Here is a 6,954-nt window from a genome sequence, read left to right as displayed (position 1 = left end):
GGTGGCGCTGTTGAGCCATTTTGCCACACCCACTTCTGAAACCCATATCAGACGTAAATTTTCGCCAGTTCTGAGGTGTGTGCAAAGTTTCATGACTTTTCGAGCATGTTTAGGCCCTCAAAAATGCGATTCATTTTGGAGAAGAAGAATAATAATAATAATTAAAGCTGCAAGCAGCGATGAACGGGCCCTCGCACCCGGGCTCACCGGCAGCGAGTGGCTTTAGTTAATAGGTCAACGGTGAGAAATATGCGTTTAAACTCATAAATATAAGTAAAATATATCAATGTTTATTCCATATATGTGCCAATCTTCCTGTTGCCAGCAGGTGGCGCTATCATTATAATGGAATATTGGCCTTCAAGTGTGTTCAGGGCAGGACCCTTATCACACAAGTGAAGTTTGGGCAAGATCGGACATTTTATGCCTGAGTTATAACAACATCCTATTTCATGGCGAAACATCGAAATTTGTCAGGCTGCCATGGACACGCCCTTTAACGAAACCTCAAGATCTTCGCAATTTAAGATCGCAAAAGCCTTTAGATTACACTGACCAAGTTTGGTGTTGATCTGAATAAATCTCTAGGAGGAGTTTGTTAAAGTATGACCCCTGAAAATGGCCAAAACAACACAAATTTTGCAGAGAAAATTCTAAATAACTGACTTCCTGTTGGGATTCGGAATTCGTACCAAGATACTTTTTCGTAGATATTGGTGAGTTACATGTGTGTACCGATTTTTGTACATGTACGTGAAACATAGCTCGAGGCGCACTCCGTTTAATGTGTATACGCACTCTGTTGAAAGTGTATAGGTGGCGCTATCGAGCCATTTTGCCACACTCGATGGAATATTGGCCTTCAGATCTGTTCAGGCCAGGACCCTTATCACACAAGTGAAGTTTGGGCAAGATCGGACATTTTATGCCTGAGTTATAACATCTTTTATTCCCATGGCGAGACATCGAACTTCATCACGGCGCCATGGACACACCTTTTAACAAAAACTCAAGATCTTCACAACTAAACATTACACAGGTCTTTAGATTTGACTGACCACAAAAAAGACATTGATGTCATAAAATCTCTAGGAGTAGTTTGTCGCAGTGTAAAATATGTAACTTCCTGTTGCCAATAGGTGGCACTATGACTATAACTGAATATTGGCATGAAGATGTATTCAGGTCAAGAGTCTTATCCAACATGTGTAGTTTGGGGCAGATTGGACATTGTATGTCTGAGTTACAGCAACTTCCTTTTTATGGCGAAACATCGAAATTTGTCAGGCCGCCATGGACACGCCCTTTAACGAAACCTCAAGTCCTTCGCAATTTAACATCGCAAATGGCTTTAGATTACACTGACCAAGTTTGGTATTGATCTGAATAAATCTCTAGGAGGAGTTCGTTAAAGTACAACCCCTGAAAATGGCAAAAACAGCACCAATTTTGCAGGGAAAATTCAAAATAACCGACTTCCAGTTGGTATCCGGATTTCGTACCAAGAGACTTTTTTGTAGGTATTGGAGTGTTACATGTGTGTACCAATTTTTGTACATGTACGTGAAACATAGCTCGAGGCGCACTCCGTTGAAAGTGTATAGGTGGCGCTATAGAGCCATTCTGCCACACCCGGTGGAATATTGGCCTGCAGATCTGTTCAGGTCAGGACTCTTATCACACATGTGAAGTTTGGGGAAGATCGGACATTTTATGCCTGAGTTATAACATCTTTTATTCCCATGGCGAGACATCGAACTTCGTCGCGGCGGCATGAACAAGCCTTTTAACGAAAACTCAAGATCTTCACAACTGAACATCGCACAGGCCTTTAGACTAGACTGACCTCAAAAAAGACATTGATGTCATAAAATTTCTAGGAGTAGTTCGTGGCAGCGTAAAATATGTCACTTCCTGTTGCCAATAGGTGGCGCTATGACTATAACTGAATATGGGCATGTCAATCTGTTCAGGTTCGGAGTCTCATCAAACATGTGAAGTTTGGGGCAGATTGGACATTGTATGTGTGTGTTATAGCAACTTCATTTTTCATGGCGAATCATCGAAATTCGCCAGGCCGCCACGGACACGCCCTTCAACGAAAACTCAAGATCTTCGCAATTTAACATCGCAAAGGCCTTTAGATTAGGCATACCAAATTTGGTGTTGATTTGAAGAACTCTCTAGGAGGAGTTCGTTAAAATACAACACATGGAAATGACCAAAATTACACAAAATATGCTCATAATATAAAAAATAACCGACTTCCTGTTGGGTTTAGAATTTCGCTCCAAGAGTCTTTTTTGTAGGTATTGGTGTCTTACATATGTGTGCCAATTTTCGTGCATGTATGTGAAACATAGCTGGAAGGCTGTTGATTTTCTTGGTATAGGTGGCGCTGTCGAGCCATTTTGCCACACCCTCTTCTGAATCCTATATCAGACGAAAATTTTCACCAGGTTTGACGCGTGTGCAAAGTTTCATGACTTTTTGAGCATGTTAAAGCCCTCAAAAATGCGATTCATTCGGGAGAAGAAGAAGAAGAATAATAATAATTAAAGCTGCAAGCAGCGATGAACGGGCCCTCGCACCCGGGCTCACCGGCAGCGAGTGGCTTTAGTTAATAGGTGAACGGTGAGAAATATGCGTTTAAACTCATAAATATAAGTAGAATATATGAATGTTTATTCCATATATGTGCCAATCTTCCTGTTGCCAGCAGGTGGCGCTATCATTGTAATGGAATATTGGCCTTCAGATGTGTTCAGGGCAGGACTTTTATCGAACATGTGAGGTTTGGGGAGGATTGGACATTTTATGCCTGAGTTACAACAACTTCTCTTGCTGTGGCGAGACATCAAAATTTGTCATGGCTCCATGTACACGCCCTTTAACAAAAACTCAAGATCTCCACAAGTTAACATTGCACAGGCCTTTAGATTAGACTGAATAAAAAAAATACTTTAATCTCAAAAAAATTCTAGGAGTAGTTTGTTGCAGCGTAAAACATTTAACTTCCTGTTGCCAGCAGGTGGCGCTATGACTATAACTGAAAATGGGCATGTAGATCTGTTAAGGGCAGAAGTCTTATCTAACATGTGAAGTTTGGGGCAGATTGGACATTGTATGTCTGAGTTACAGCAACGTCCTTTTTCATGGCGAAACATCGAAATTTGGCAGGCCGCCATGGACACGCCCTTTAACGAAACCTCAAGATCTTCGCAATTTAACATCACAAAGGCCTTTAGATTACATTGAAGAAGTTTGGTGTTGATCTGAATAAATCTCTAGGAGGAGTTCGTTAAAGTACAACCCCTGAAAATGGCAAAAACAACACCAATTTTGAAGGGAAAATTCTAAATAACCGACTTCCTGTTGGGATCCGGATTTCGTACCAAGAGACTTTTTTGTAGGTATTGGAGTGTTACATGTGTGTACCAATTTTTGTACATGTACGTGAAACATAGCTCGAGGCGCACTCCGTTTAAAGTGTATAGGTGGCGCTATCGAGCCATTCTGCCACACCCAGTGGAATATTGGCCTGCAGATCTGTTCAGGCCAGGACTCTTATCACACATGTGAAGTTTGGGGAAGATCGGACATTTTATGCCTGAGTTATAACATCTTTTATTCCCATGGCGAGACATCGAACTTCGTTGGGGCGCCATGAACAAGCCTTTTAACGAAAATTCAAGATCTTCACAACTGAACATGGCACAGGCCTTTAGATTAGACTGACCACAAAAAAGACATTGATGTCATAAAATTTGTAGGAGTAGTTCGTCGCAGCGTAAAATATGTCACTTCCTGTTGCCAATAGGTGGCGCTATGACTATAACTGAATATGGGCATGTCAATCTGTTCAGGTTCGGAGTCTCATCAAACATGTGATGTTTGGGGCAGATTGGACATTGTATGTGTGAGTTATAGCAACTTCATTTTTCATGGCGAATCATCGAAATTCGCCAGGCCGCCACGGACACGCCCTTCAACGAAAACTCAAGATCTTCGCAATTTAACATCGCTAAGGCCTTTAGATTAGGCATACCAAATTTGGTGTTGATTTGAAGAAATCTCTAGGAGGAGTTCGTTAAAATACAACACATGGAAATGACCAAAATTACACAAAAAATGCTCATAATATTAAAAATAACCGACTTCCTGTTGGGTTTAGAATTTCGCTCCAAGAGTCTTTTTTGTAGGTATTGGTGTGTTACATATGTGTGCCAATTTTCGTGCATGTACGTGAAACATAGCTTGAAGGCTGTTGATTTTCTTGGTATAGGTGGCGCTGTCGAGCCATTTTGCCACACCCTCTTCTGAATCCTATATCACACGAAAATTTTCACCAGGTTTGACGCGTGTGCAAAGTTTCATGACTTTTTGAGCATGTTAAAGCCCTCAAAAATGCGATTCATTCGGGAGAAGAAGAAGAAGAAGAATAATAATAATAATAATAATAATAATAATAATAATAAACAAAGCAGATACAAGAGGGTCCTCACACCATCGGTGCTCGGGCCCTAATTAAAGCTGCAAGCAGCGATGAACGGGCCCTCGCACCCGGGCTCACCGGCAGCGAGTGGCTTTAGTTAATAGGTGAACGGTGAGAAATATGCGTTTAAACTCATAAATATAAGTAGAATATATCAATGTTTATTCCATATATGTGCCAATCTTCCTGTTGCCAGCAGGTGGCGCTATCATTATAATGGAATATTGGCCTTCAGATGTGTTCAGGGCAGGACTTTATCGAACATGTGAGGTTTGGGGAGGATTGGACATTTTATGCCTGAGTTACAACAACATCCTATTTCATGGCGAAACAATGAAATTTGTCAGGCCGCCATGGACACGCCCTTTAACGAAACCTCAAGATCTCGCAATTTAAGATCGCAAAAGGCTTTAGATTACACTGACCAAGTTTGGTGTTGATCTGAATAAATATCTAGGAGGAGTTCGTTAAAGTACAACCCCTGAAAATGGCCAAAACAACACTAATTTTGCAGAGAAAATTCCAAGTAACTGACTTCCTGTTGGGATTCGGACTTCGTACCAAGAGACTTTTTCGTAGATATTTGGTGTGTTACATGTGTGTAACGATTTTTGTACATGTACGTGAAACATAGCTCAAGGCACACTCCGTTTAAAGTTGTATACGCACTCCGTTGAAAGTGTATAGGTGGCGCTATTGAGCCATTTTGCCACACTCGATGGGAATATTGGCCTTCAGATCTGTCCAGGCCAGGACCCTTATCACACAAGTGAAGTTTGGGCAAGATCGGACATTTTATGTCTGAGTTATAACATCTTTTATTCCCATGGCGAGACATTGAACTTCAATCACGGCGCCATGGACACACCTTTTAACAAAAACTCAAGATCTTCACAACTAAACATCCACACAGGTCTTTAGATTAGACTGATCACAAAAAAGACACTGATGTCATAAAATTTCTAGGAGTAGTTTGTCGCAGTGTAAAATATGTTACTTCCTGTTGCCAATAGGTGGCGCTATGACTATAACTGAATATTGGCATGTAGATCTGTTCAGGTCAAGAGTCTTATCCAACATGTGAAGTTTGGGGCAGATTGGACATTGTATGTCTGAGTTACAGCAACTTCCTTTTTCATGGCGAAACATCGAAATTTGTCAGGCCGCCATGGACCGCCCTTTAACGAAACCTCAAGTCCTTCGCAATTTATTATCGCAAAGGGCTTTAGATTACACTGGACCAAGTTTGGTGTTGATCTGAATAAATCTCTAGGAGGAGTTCGTTAAAGTACAACCCCTGAAAATGGCAAAAACAACAGCAATTTTGAAGGGAAAATTCAAAATAACCGACTTCCTGTTGGGATCCGGATTTCGTACCAAGAGACTTTTTTGTAGGTATTGGAGTGTTACATGTGTGTACCAATTTTTGTACATGTACGTGAAACATAGCTCGAGGCGCACTCCGTTGAAAGTGTATAGGTGGCGCTATAGAGCCATTTCTGCCACACCCGGTGGAATATTGGCCTGAAGATCTGTTCAGGCCAGGACTCTTATCACACATGTGAAGTTTGGGGAAGATCGGACATCTTATGCCTGAGTTATAACATCTTTTATTCGCATGGCGAGACATCGAACTTCGTCGCGGCGCCATGAACAAGCCTTTTAACGAAAACTCAAGATCTTCACAACTGAACATCGCACAGGCCTTTAGATTAGACTGACCACAAAAAAGACATTGATGTCATAAAATTTCTAGGAGTAGTTCGTCGCAGCGTAAAATATGTCACTTCCTGTTGCCAATAGGTGGCGCTATGACTATAACTGAATATGGGCATGTCAATCTGTTCAGGTTCGGAGTCTCATCAAACATGTGAAGTTTGGGGCACATTGGTCATTGTATGTGTGAGTTATAGCAACTTCATTTTTCATGGCGAATCATCGAAATTCGCCAGGCCGCCACGGACACGCCCTTCAACGAAAGTCAGATCTTCGCAATTTAACATCGCAAAGGCTTTAGATTAGGCATACCAAATTTGGTGTTGATTTGAAGAACTCTCTAGGAGGAGTTCGTTAAATACAACACATGGAAATGACCAAATTACACAAATATGCTCATAATATTAAAAATAACCGACTTCCTGTTGGGTTTAGAAGTTCGCTCCAAGAGTCTTTTTTGTAGTATTGGTGTGTTACATATGTGTGCCAATTTTCGTGCATGTACGTGAACATAGCTGGAAGGCTGTTGATTTCTTGGTATAGGTGGCGCTGTCGAGCCATTTTGCCACACCCTCTTCTGAATCCTATATCAGACGAAAATTTTCACCAGGTTTGACGCGTGTGCAAAGTTCATGACTTTTTGAGCATGTTAAAGCCCTCAAAATGCGATTCATTCGGGAGAGAGAGAAGAAGAGAATAATAATAATAAAAAACAAGCAGATACAAGAGGGTCCTCGCACCTC

The sequence above is a fragment of the Carassius auratus genome, chromosome 21 (genome assembly GCF_003368295.1).
Source record: "Carassius auratus strain Wakin chromosome 21, ASM336829v1, whole genome shotgun sequence".
NCBI classification, from domain to species: domain Eukaryota; kingdom Metazoa; phylum Chordata; class Actinopteri; order Cypriniformes; family Cyprinidae; genus Carassius; species Carassius auratus.
This window is presented reverse-complemented; position numbering follows the sequence as displayed.